Genomic DNA, 13,206 nt, shown 5'->3' on the forward strand with positions numbered 1-13,206 from the left:
GTACGGCATGAGAGATCATTGAACTCGTCCGATGCTGATCCGAGGGCGACATATTAGTCGCTTTAAACATTCCCCAAGCCCCACGGGAAGCAGCACATCAAAGCAGTCTCGGTCTCGGTGGGCTACTATGATGCAACAACTCCCTCAGAAGCTGGCTCATCGTCTCATCGGCGTACATTGTATTGGTGTAAGTGGTGTGTTTGCAAGTTTACGATTCCCGCTTCACTGTTTCACAAACGACAGATCATTAGACCCCCAACCCTACCACCATCCCCCATGCACGCATTGGCTGTTGCTGGTCATTCACTTCCACCAGCGGGATTTGCCACAAATCCACCAAACACAGTACGAATCTTCTCGCGAATGCGTTCTTCTCGGCCAGCACGTCGCTCGATCGCTTCACCAAGGAATGCGTCGTCGTCGCACGACGTCGTTCTCAGCGTTGGCTCGGTTGGCAATAATTTAAGTAACTCTTCGCTTCGCTTCCCCTGTTCCCCAACCTGGTGTCCTGTTCGCACACGACAGATTTCAAATTATGCCCACGCACCCGCGCGATGGACGGACGATGCCGGCTGCATACCGAATCGATTTGATCGTGCATTAATTTGGAGATCCATTGTTTCGATGAGGATGCTCGGTCGTAGTAGCGAGCGTTTGCTCCCGTGTGGTCATCCAGTAAACGACTTACGAAACATCAAACACACACTCGAAAACATTAAACACTCTCTTAAACCGGATTGACTTCTTTTCGGACAGGGGGGGACATCAAAATCTGTTTGCACTGGCAAGTGCGTTCTTTAACGCAAAACACCCAACCTCGTGTGACCTTCGAAGGTGTAAAGTGTCAAGCTCAGGCGGTAGGTGAAGACATTCCGTGTGACCAAACACACCTATCCGGTTGTCAAACTCTCTCAAGCCGCTAATGAATATTTACCTTCGAGAAAACCGTTTTCCGTTGGTGGTTTTCGACGAACGGCCGATCGTTTACCACCTGCGCGGAGCGCGCGCACAGCGTGAGCTCTTCGGAACAGCTGATTCGGTTGTGATTCCCTCCCTTTTCTTGTGCCGAAACCGAAACACGGACCGGAGCAGAAGACAATCAGTCAACCGTGGCACCGGTTGCTGATTGATCGGCGGACGATCGGCGCGCGTTAATCGGTACGAGAGATGTTAATCCTCAATCCAACCAATCTGTTGTGCTGGTGGAGGGGGCTCTGATCACTCACGAGCTCGTTTGACGGCGCACGCTTTTCGATGCCGATTCGGAACCGTTACTGGCACGGCCGTGGTTTAGGTTTCGTCTGCGGGGTTCACTTACGCGCTGTAACTGTAATGTGGTGGCGAATGGGCAGCCCCCTTCACGCAGGACTGGAGGTCTGAAATGTGATACCGAACTTGCACTTGCACGCGCACCGACAGCACCGCGTTGGAATGTGGGAATGTGCCGGCTCTCCCCGGGATCAATTACTCGTGATAGTGTAGCGCACCTGTCTGGAGCTTAAACCCGGGAACTTGGAAGACCGCACGCACTCGACGCACGAGACTGCACACAGCGCAGATTGGCGCTTGAAATAATTTACCGAGTTCGTCACTTATCTTTACGCGTTGAAATCTTTCGTTTCGTTTTGCACTAAAACGGCTGGGGAGCCAATTTGTACGCTAATCATCAGCTTCTTAGGTTCTAAAACACCATTACACTTGGCTAAACTTACGCGATTAGATACACGCACACACACAAACACACACACTGCCCTTCTCTCTCCCTCTCCCTTTCTCTATCTCTAAGGGAGTCGATAAATCGATAAAACACGTTTCGTAGTTCGAGTCCAGGACCACACACACCCGCGACACTATCCCGGGGCCCACTGGTTGCGAAAGGGTTTGCGAAAGGGTCCACCCGGAGTGGTCCCTGAACCAGGACAGAGCGTACCGAGAGCCAATGTGCGCCAATCGCGACGACACCGCGTTCGGATGGAGACTGGCGACTGGTTGGTTGAATTTACAAATCAAATCCACTGCCGCTGTCGCGACTCCAGCGACGCTCACGCCTGCTCTCTGTTCGTGGTGTGAGTGGTTCGTGCTGATGCGGTGTGGCCTCGCCAGCGCCAGCGACACGAAACCGGCTGCTGCTGCCGCTGCTGCTGCGCGAACCACTTCGCGCGAAAGGAGCGATCGTCGCGATCGCCTTAGCTGCTCCGCGCGCCGAAATGAATGAATATTGCGCGGCCGATCGAGTCGGTCGGTCGGTCGGCACGGCACCACCACTAGCAGACCGCAACCCCAAGGTGGATCGTGTAGGTGGCACCGAAGGCAAGACAGGTGTGATGATCGAACAGCAGCTCCGATCGCTGGTGAGGTGTCGCTGCCTGTCGATCGGCAGCGCGGTGGCGGCACGGTCACGGTTTTGGTTCGGTTCGTTGTTTGCCCACACACATACACCGCACCGCACTAGAGGGTGGTTCTGATCATTTTTTTTTTTCGATTTGCAATTAAATTCCTCGATTGAAGTCAATCGAACTCGATTCCGGACCCTAAGAACTACTAAGAGATACTACTAGTCGAGAGTGACCACTAGTGTTTGAGTTCCCATGTTGTGATTGGATCTCATACTCTGTGCTCTGTGTGTGTGTATCGTGAGCAGCAGCAGCAGCACCACACGGAACACGCGGGCGTCACGGAAGGAAGGGCGCCGTCCACCGTCCCCGTGCGCGCATCTTTTCGCAATTAACGTGTCTATCGATCGGGAACTTAATCGGCGGGGTCTTTGGGTTTTTTGGGGCCTGTTTGAGCAGCAGTCATTTGTACGACTCATTGTTGACCGCCTGAAACGGTGGCGAAGAATGCCGCCCGAATACAAACAACTCTGACTCTGACACTCAATTAGTGGAGCAAATCGTGCGCGATGCTTTATGGATTTCCGATTATTCCGCTCGAGCGTAACCCGACGAGCGATACGCCGTGATGCGATCATCGCAGGACAACGCGGTAAATCACAAATGCGCGGTCGCACCAACGCGCTAATTAACTGCAAATGGCGCTGCTGGATCAGCCGCTGGTCGATTGCAATCTTCCTACGAATGGGTGTTTTCCCTCTCTGGCTGCAGCCGGCCACGATCTAATCAATTAGAACTGCCCAGCTGAGCGTGGCACACCAGCAACAGCAGCAGCAGCAGCAGGGGTGGTTGTGGATTTTCTTAAACTGCCACGTGATAGACACATAGACAACTGAAAGGAAGGATCATCGGAATGGACAAGTAGCGTACAGTATGTCTGTAGCGCTTGAGTGCGCCACCTCAATTTAAGGAATGCAGTTCCGGTAGTCCTTGGCGGTAGATTAGTACGACTGGTAGACTCTTCAGAATGTAAAGATGATCTCCTCGCCTTATGGAACATGTTTAAAACATCAGATCAAACAAACATATCGGCACGGCACAGCACGCCATGTCCGTGTTTGATTGTGTTCAGTAGTTTTCGGATCGGATCGAGAAACGATCATCTAGGAAGCGTTGCTGCATTTTGATGCTTTTGCTGTGATCTAGCATCTTGCATGAAATAGTCGTTGACAGCTGGTTAATGTGTTTTTAATGTTTTGTGGGTTTTCATAGTTTGTCTCCGGCATTCATGGTGGCGATTGGCGACCGTAGATCCTTTTACTGTTTGCTTTCTGATCGAATACCATTAGTAAGCTAATGTTTGGCATTTGTAATGCATTATTAATGTAATGGCAATCTAGCTTTTCGAGTAAAACATGCAGTTACCAATCGAAAATAGAATGTTTTATAGTCACTATACAGAACACCGTAATGATTTTAGTTGAATAATTAGTGTTGAATTTGTTAGAGTCCAGAAATGGTAACTTAAATCAAAGTGCAAAGAAAATAGCAGGAAGAATGAAGTATGATTTGAAAGAGATGTAAGTCCTTTAACTTTCATTGCGCTTAATGCGATCATCCAATGTATGGTAAGGCAAATATGACTTCTTGATCACATAGTGTGCATTATACGATACCGAATTCTGCAACATCAATTACAATTTTTCTCCTACAACACTTGCCTTCATTTCAATCGCATTAATCACCGTGGCAATAGCAGCATCACAATCACAAGCAAGTCAAGATCATTCCCTTGATCTACTCGTTTCTAGATAATGGGCCCTATTCCGAGAGTCTGTCTTGCAAACGAGACTGCTGTACTATTGCTGAAAAAACTTAGCAGTCTTGTTGAGCTCTTATGAATGAACTTGTGATGTTTTACAGCCAAATTTCAAAACAAATACTAATACTAACAAATTATTCACCAACACCACCAAAACCCAACATTTTTCGGTCCAATGGCAACGAGTCTTTCAGTCTCGTTTTCAAGACTCAGAGTCTGGTAGGTTTTAGCAACAGACTCTGAGTCTTGAAAACGAGACTCAAAATGGTAAATTTTTTCGTTTTGGTCGTAGTTGCCATTGGAGCGAAAGATGTTGGTTTTTAGTGGTGTTGGTGAATAATTTGTTAGTATTAGTATTTGTTTTGAAATCCGGCTGTAAAAAATCACAAATTCATTCACAAGAGCTAAACAAGACTGCTAAATTTTTTCAGCAGTAGTACAGCAGTCTCGTTTGCAAGACAGACTCTCGGAATAGGGCCCAATATCATTTTACTGCCAACACGGAACCATCTTGCAGCAGCTGCAGACCGCCAGGAGCGATCCATTACGATTTTCGGGCCCCACCAATCCCGCCGAAAAAGTATCGTTTCCACTAATGAATGTGTTTCAGCGCCAACCGGGTCGGCCGGGTAAACAAACTTTGCTGGCGACCGTGAGGCCAGCTCGCAGATCGCGGCGCACGTCAATCGCGCGGCTCATACGTCGGTTGTCACGATCAGTCTCGTGACAACCGCTGGGTACGTGACACTGAACCATCCCTAGATGGAAGTCAACCCCGTCGGTCGGTGTCCGTGTGCCGATGTGTGTGCGTTCATCAGGAACCGAAGCCCGCATTGCACCCCCCGAGACGCGCCGCGTTGCTCCTGCAAGGTGAGTACCTCTCCGCACCTCACACTTCACGCAGTCCACACACAGAGTGGCTGGCGAGTCGTCATCTGGCTGCTGCAACCGCAGATGGTTGCAATTTTCCCCGTATGACCCGCTTTTTGGCATGCGATTCGCAGGGGAAAGTGACCGAACGATGCCGGATGGGCTAAACGATGGGTGGGTAAGGTCAAAAATTGTTCAAAAATTGTGGATCGAAAGTAAAATTCCATAAGCCCTCGGGGGTCCATTTCGCGCAGGTCGCAAGGAAGCTGCTTATGATGATGATGATGACGATGATCAAGATAATGTTCGTCATTGTGGGCTAGAACGAGAGTTCACGGAGGGGTTGCTTGAATGCTGCTTTTAAGGCCATCCGCTGACGCGAGTTCGAGTTTCGAAAAATGGTTAACTCTGAAAAAAAATGGGGGAGTACATTGTGCTTTTTCGCCATCGAACTACTTTGCAATTTGCTTCTTCGTCAACTAATACACTTCTTGTGGCTTTAAGAATCCAACAACACTTGTTTGCAGAGTGCAGAAAGTGACAGGACTGAGAAACGGATGCTCGAAATCAGTCGAACACCGAACCAAAGCAATCGTTAGGTGGGAAAATGGCGAACCAAATTGCCGTCAACCAGCATCCGCCACGAGGAGCCCACCTCCCAAAGACCGATGGCCGTGTAATTAAAGATTATTGGATCGAGCCCCGAACGCTGGCCGGAGAGCACCTTTTAAGGGGGAGTGTGGAAGGCCCCCTTCCAGATTTTTGGGCCGCGATTGCACGATCTCGAAAGCGCCACTTGGGGACGCAACCAATTGACCACGTTTAAGGCGCCGCACCGCACCACACCGCACCGTTTTTTGGGAGTCTGTTGTCGCCGATTATGATCGCATAATTGATGTTTTATGGAACACCAAGCGCCAGCCAACTAGCCAGTCAGCCAGCTGCTCCGATGACCAATTGTGGGCAAAACGAGGGCACACGCCGCACAGCGCTGTGAAGGGTTATGTTTGATGATCGCGCGCTCTCACTCTTTGCCTCTCTCGGTTTCTCTCTCTCTGTCTCTGTCTCCTGTCGCGTCGTGAACATTCCGGGGCAAATCGTGCTGGTGCACACCTAGCCTGTGATAAAGAGTAATTAATTATTTTCAGCCCGCCATTTAATTCGTCTCTAAAACGGGGTCATAATGGACCGCCTTTTGGAGGCGATGGGCGGTGGGGTGGTTGTGTTGGAAGGCGCCGAAAGGCGTGAGTCAATAAAGTACAACCCGATGATCGTTGTGCACGCAATCCAATCGGGTCAGCAATTAAGCAGCTTAAAGGAGTTTCCTGGATGCGATTGATGCGCCTTTGTGCTTTGTGGGGCCGCTGGTCGCTTACGGTAGACAGTTGCAGTAGATTGGATTGGTAGCCAGTGGATGTAATCAAAACAAAGCACATTTAGGTTGTGATTTGATAGAACGATTACGGTAGTATTGGAGTAGTTTAAGGCACGCATTAGCTTTCATTAGGTCAACAACTTGTAAGGAATTTAAATATTATAAACAAACATATTAGGGGGGTTAAGTTTAAATTTGGAAAATTTTTGTTGAAGAAAAACACTTTTTGTAGAAAAGCTTTTTTCCACAAAACAAATTAATTTTGGTAATCTTTGCATAGCTTTAGCATGAAAATCCTTATTGGGGCCCGCATAAAAATCATCACTTTTGAATTTGTATTATTAATGTATATGATGAAACGATCGCTCAATCAACGATCTTTACAGATATGATTACAACAACTGACTTGGTAAATCGTCTTTACGTGAAACGAAGAAGAAGGTATAAAATTAACATATTTTTGCAGTAATGAACATAGTATGCTTTTAAAGCATAACAGCTCAAATAAAACAATCAAACAGCAAAACAAACAAGACACTGCAATCAGACACTAAAAACCCGACCCCTGTCGACTTACACTGCAACAATTTGGCAAACCGACCGCTAGTAGGGACCTGAACATCCATCGCCAGTGACATCCTTCAAACAATCTACAACCACATTCCAACATCTGTCCACTCGCATGCTCGCTCGCTCGTTTGGTTGCAGTATTTTATAGCATTCATTATTTATTTTAATGAGCGCTTAATTTTGAAGAAATTTCAACGAATTTCCCTCTCCCTTCCCCTCCGGCGCTCCATCCCCAGCTTCCTAACAACAAATCCTCAGCGACGACGAGAAGGTTGATGAACCTCGCCCTATCACAAGTGTGTGCGTCCGCGAATGTCCTTGCATGCGTCCTTCCGTCGCGCCTTCCATTCCATCCGATCCCTACGTCGTTAATGGTTTATGGTTATGGGTTTGACCATAAATTCGGTCCCGGAGTTCGCCTCGCATGATGGCTCGCGGAAGTGCCGGACGATCGTACCAACGATCATTCGTTCGTTCGTTCGTTCGCTCGCTCGTCGATTGCTTCACTGGCGATGCGCATCTTTCGATAAGAACTGCATAATAATCCTCGATAATAACACTAAAAATAATGCAAAACGAAGCCCAACTGCAACGAGCTCCGAGGTGTCAAATCATCACTCTTTTCGGTTTTTGGGGGGTTTCGGGACGGGACTGTATTGGCTTGTTAGCAAACCGAACCGACCAGCGGACAAGGGCCTTGTTGTTTTCGTGATTTTTAATTAAAACTCTCCCTACACACACTTGTACACATCCCGCTCTGGAGGGAGCCCCCCGGACCAGAACCTATTTATCAGATTCCCAAATTACGAAACAACAGCCGACAGATGCACACGAAGGCAGGCCGCCTGCTGATCGAATAAATTGTGCGAATTCATGTTACATTAATGAGAAGCTCGAACACTTGCCACTCGGTCCGTGCCTCAAATCGAACCGTTTGATGCACCGAATCCGCTTTCGCGCAACCGAAAACAGCATCCCCGATCGAACGAATGAGACCAAACCGTGGCCGAAAGCAGCTCGTTTCGGAAGCTGCGATTGCAGCGACTGAGGGCGTCTTTGTGCGGAACGGAAAGCCCATTTATGCGAGGCACCAAAATCATAATAACATTTTTCATGCCACCATCCTGCCGCCGGGACCAGGGCGTTCAATCGGTGGACAGCAAACGATAAAACGACAACGGACGACGACGCACCAACTCCCAAAAAACACGTTCCTAAAACGCACAAAAAAAAGCAACAACGATAGATGCAGCGACGAACCCGGCCCAGAGCCACCAAAAACGCCCGCCGAGGAACGGGGAAGTTTGTCGCCTCGAGGCGGCGCACACACACGCACACGGGGTTTGGGGCCGAGTAACATCTCTATAAATTTCCGTGCCTCGGGACACAAAATGCAGCAGCAGCAGCAGCAGTGAGAGAAGGAGCAACGGAGGGAATATCGTAAGAAATCGCCATCAACGGTGCACGGCATCTCGCGAGCGTGCGCTTGAACGGTTGCCTCACCCGACTCCCCAACGGCATTCCTTCACCGGGACAGGTCACATGACAGACCGATGGCCGCATGGACCGCTTTTCGTGGTGTGTAAAATTTAATTAGGATTAAGCTGCTACACGAGCAAAAATTATCGTTTGGCATAATTTTTGGCCAACGAAGTTTCGTGCCATCGTCGCCATTCTGCGCCATTCACGACACACAGGCCCTCCTCCCACAGTGTCCCCATTGCTGCACCTTATGCTCGTAGCGACCGCAGCAAGTACTTCGCGATGATTCGTTTTTTAATGGCCTTTACGCGAGCACCCTCAGCACTCACAGCATTAAGGGCCTGCTAGAGGGGGGAGGAGAGGCTCGTGAGGAGTGTACAACATAAACAACAAAGCGGACACCGGACTGAACACGGACAATTCGAGAGCACTCACGCCCGTACGGTACGCCGGCAGCAGCCACGGAATGAAATGTTAAAATCTCAATTGGATTGCCTCTGAGCGCACACGCACGCACACGGTCACCATTTATGCTGACTTTTCCATTTTGTTATAAGGAGGGGAGGTTGGCACTTTTTTGTCCGTCCCCTAGCGCCCTTGGCCTTCGATTGGCGGGCACTCAAAGTCCCCTTCCCCCCCCCCCCATTGCTCGTTGAACGAGATTAAGTGGCGATAAAGATCGCGTGGCGTCGTGCCACCTTCATCGTTAGCCGCCAAGCAGCATCTCCCTTCTTGCCTTCCAAGAGACTCGAGGAAGATGCCACACATCCGATGCTCGGTCAGCCACTTGACGCACGCCCGCACACGGTCCCGATCGAAAGCCGATGCGCATTAGAGGTGCGAGCATAATTTCAGTGGAGAGACCAAATTGACCGGAACCATACGTGGTGAGGACTGTGGACCGTGGACTGTTGTCAGAGATTTCGTCCACACGAGACACCACTTACCACCTTCGGGACTGTCTCCGGGGCACTGCAACAAGAGCCACTCGTGCTTTATGTTGTTTATAAACCCCTGTGACTTCCACTCGATCTCCGGCAGAAGTGGAGCCCGCTTGATGCATGTGGAGTGGTGAAGCGCTGGATGCGCTGCTGTCTCCCATTTCATTGCACTCCGTACATAATTTACAAAACCCCCGGGTCCACGTATCCCGGGGCACCGAGGGGTTTTGATTTCAGCAAAATTATGTTCTACAATATTTTGGCTGTCCGCGTGCTCGCGGCGTGCGCAGACGATTGAGTTCTCTTTCGTCTCGTTTGGGGGGAGGTCCAGGATCGTAAATAAAGAGCCGCTCTTGCTTGGTAAGGTTCCGAAACTGCACGGCACTGTTTAGGAATTAATACTCATAAATTATGTTGGTCAATTTCTTGGCAGGGCCGGCGAGTTCTGATTGTCAGGATGGTCAGGAGATTGCTGCCCGGTGATGGCTTAATTCGGGACCCTGAAGGTGATGCGCGCCGTGAGTTGGGCTTGGTTTTAGTTCCGTATGTTGCGTGATGAGCTGGCTATCAGTATGGTTTGGAGATACGCCGCTACCTTTTGCTTACGACAAAGTAGTGGAATAAGAACCTATTTTGTGAATTAATGTACAATTTAAACCGAAAAATCCGAATAAAAAGTTCAAAGAAATCAGGAGCAATATAAAAATGATAACACTGGAGTTGAAAAACAATAAGACAATGAATAAAAATTGAAAAAAAAGAAATTATAAATAATAAACGAATGAAAGATAACGCAACAAAAAGGATACTAAATGTTTACATTACAATTCACATCATGAAAGAAAGCGAAAAATGGATAAATATGAAAGATAATTCCGAAAAAAGGTTAATCAAATGTGCAATTTAGTTAAATAAAAAAGCCAAGAGTGAGTAACACATACAACATATAAATGGAAAAGTAATACTATGCAATGGAAATTTGTTATCAATCAGAGAATTCCGATAAAGCCATCCTCCAACATTTCGCTAGGGAGATTAAACCACGAGACCCGTGTAACCATGTATGGGATTCTGGCGCATGGTTCCCGGTGACGATCGAGATGGTCCCACAGGACCGCTCATCCTCTCTGCACTGTGATCAACGTACCGCACAGTGCGCAGCGGTAATCGCGCTCGCGTAATCTTGACGATGATGAAGTGGCCCCAAAATTCTTCCTGACATTCGGTCCCCACCAACCAACCGACGACGACGATGGGCCATTGAACTGGGTGCTCCACGCAAGTGCGTCGTCCCCGTGTCGTTGTAATGCTCTGGTGTGATCGTTGTTTGTGGTGTTGTTGTTGTTGGGTCTTTTGCTGGTTCTTTCTCGGTGCCCTGGTCCACCCCTCGCGGCAGTCCAGTGACGTCCGTCGAGAACGTGCTAAACATATTTAATGACCAGCCTCGGACCATGACAGACAAGAGGGAGATGGTCGTTCGCCTCGCCCGTGGTCTCATATGTCGCCAACAATGAGGGTCACAGAGGTTCCCCAAAAAAAAGCCTCCCTCTCGCTCCGTTGAAGGGTTCAAAAGCTGCGCCACACATTTCACGGCAAATTTGCGGGGAGCAAATGAAGGGCCGATGTGAATTGTGTTGGAGACCAGAGCCTTACCGTAAGCGAGGCCATCCGGTGTGACAGGTTTGTCGTGCAAATTAAACCGCGTATCAATCAAACTGTCACTCACGCACCGTGCATTGTCGCGGGATTTGCATGTATTCACTCCCGCAGCGGCATAATGCGATCGGCAACATAAAACCCTTTGGCAATGGTAAGCATCGCGGGTGCAAGCGAGTAGTGCATTGTACGCATTGCATCGGCGTCGGTACAACACAAACCCTTTTAACAAGGTCCACCCTTCCGCTGGCTGGCTGGCGGTCAATGAAACGGTTATGATGAGCGTTCATCAGCGGAGAGCACTTTTCCTTTCGGATTCCTACCCTGCAAATCGGGCGGTCCCTCTTAAGGTCTTTTTCGTTAGAGAAATTTCGCCGCCCTGATGCAGGCGGGTGCAGCATTATATTGTGTAATTTATGTGGATACCTGATGTGCGTGATGATGTGATCGATCGATGTACCCGTGGCTCGACTCTGCACCGTGGCCAGCTTTAAATTATGGTGCTCGCGGTGCGACGAAATGAGCCTCATGAAGCCTAATGGTGCCGCGATAAATACTGTTCAATATGCTCTCAATTAGGAACCGGTCGCCCCCGAGGCAAAGGAAGGAAGGAAGGAAGGGGCAATTTTCATGAAAAGCGAAAGGAAAAGCGTACGCTGTAAAACGATCGATCGAGAAAATTGACGAAAAGTGATGCTCGGTCGACGACGACGAAGATGATGATGATGATGATGGTTGTGGCGGTGGCGAGAAAGTGATTTCCGTACCCAAGGGCGGATGAGGTCCGCGTTGTGCGTTCTTCGTCGAGGGCAGTTTGGCAGGGTAATGTCGCGAAAAGGCTGTAATTTGACGGTACTTTTTGGCGAAGGTGTAACTCAGCAGAGTAAGGAACTTCAAGGGATGGTTATTAAGGCACATGAATATCATAAGCCTGCGGTAGAATATTAACACATCCTTTTACGTAAGTTGAGTTAGTTCGTTAACGGCTTAGTTTATTTTATTAACTGTTCAGATAAGTCTTTTTCAATGCTGAATGCAACGTTTTAGTTTTTCTAGTTTTTAATTTATCACCAATGTAAAATGCTACCCAACTTTAAAGTCGAAAAAATGATTATTGCTACAATTTGGTTAAGAAAAACAAGTTTAACATATTATTTTACGAAAATAATCATCAAACTATATAACAACTCGACGGAGATACTGCCGATTTCTTTCTTTAAAGCTCGAACAAAATGAAAAATACGAAAAAAAACCTCAGTGCCCCTTTAAATTCGTTTCATCATGCGTACAATGCGAGGGAAACTGGAATTGTTTAAAGATCAATCGCTGCTCGTGGCACCGTAATATCATTATTTATCGAATCCAATTAAAGACCACAATGTATTCCAGCAACGACCATCGATAACGTCCACTATGGTCATGTTCATGACCGGCAGTGCAAGCGTTTCCCCTCGTTTCTTTCCTTTGGCCCATGCCAATACTGTCACCCGGCCGCAGTTTCCCCCGACGACCTTGAGCCACTGAGCAGCGAGTGAAACAACGACACTGCCGGCTGATAATGATTTCGCTTCGGATCGCTGCACGGAGAAATAAAGTACCGAGAGCCCAAACAAACGCTGAGGCACGTGTCGCATTACGTGATTGACGTGGTACCCAATACGATTGCTACTGGCCGCAGTTCCATCTCCATCGAACCATGGCGCATGGTTTGAATGTTCAAATGCCTCTCGATTGCACGACGAATGTTGCTCTCGCTGCATTTATCTTTCTTCAATGGAAAGCCTTCATTCATGAAAAACCATCATGGACCACCTGTAACCAATCGCCCAGCAGATCCTATCGCCTCGGTCCTTGCATGAGCTTTCATGCGTTCGGGGGCTTTCGGATTTGGCGGGAAAATGCGAGAGAGCGTGATGATGACGATGATGATTGCAGGATATCAATGGTACACCGAGCACATAGAATGCCCATGTTTCAATGACCAGCAGCGCGCATGAGCACTAGTATCGGAAAATCGCTTTTCGTTTCTGCCACAGGCTGCCGCCGCTGGACAGCCAGTTGACGATGGGACAGCGTGGGTGAGAGTTGCGGTTCAACCTCCATCGCGGAGGACAATCGACAATCAGTGAGAGTGAGACGGGGGAAAATGGGCTTACT

The 13,206-nt window shown here is 48.6% G+C and overlaps 1 protein-coding gene across 1 annotated transcript in view; it reads left to right on the plus strand.

The window, feature by feature from the left end:
- The first annotated feature begins 13,123 nt into the window (after positions 1 to 13,123).
- Positions 13,124 to 13,206, plus strand: part of LOC125957519 (protein EFR3 homolog cmp44E) — a 4,316-nt gene continuing 4,233 nt past the window's right edge. The window contains exon 1 of the mRNA XM_049690273.1: positions 13,124 to 13,206. This exon is cut by the window's right edge and continues 366 nt beyond it. The gene's annotated coding sequence lies outside the window, so the exon portion shown is untranslated.

The sequence above is a fragment of the Anopheles darlingi genome, chromosome 3, assembly GCF_943734745.1.
Source record: "Anopheles darlingi chromosome 3, idAnoDarlMG_H_01, whole genome shotgun sequence".
NCBI classification, from domain to species: Eukaryota; Metazoa; Arthropoda; class Insecta; order Diptera; family Culicidae; genus Anopheles; species Anopheles darlingi.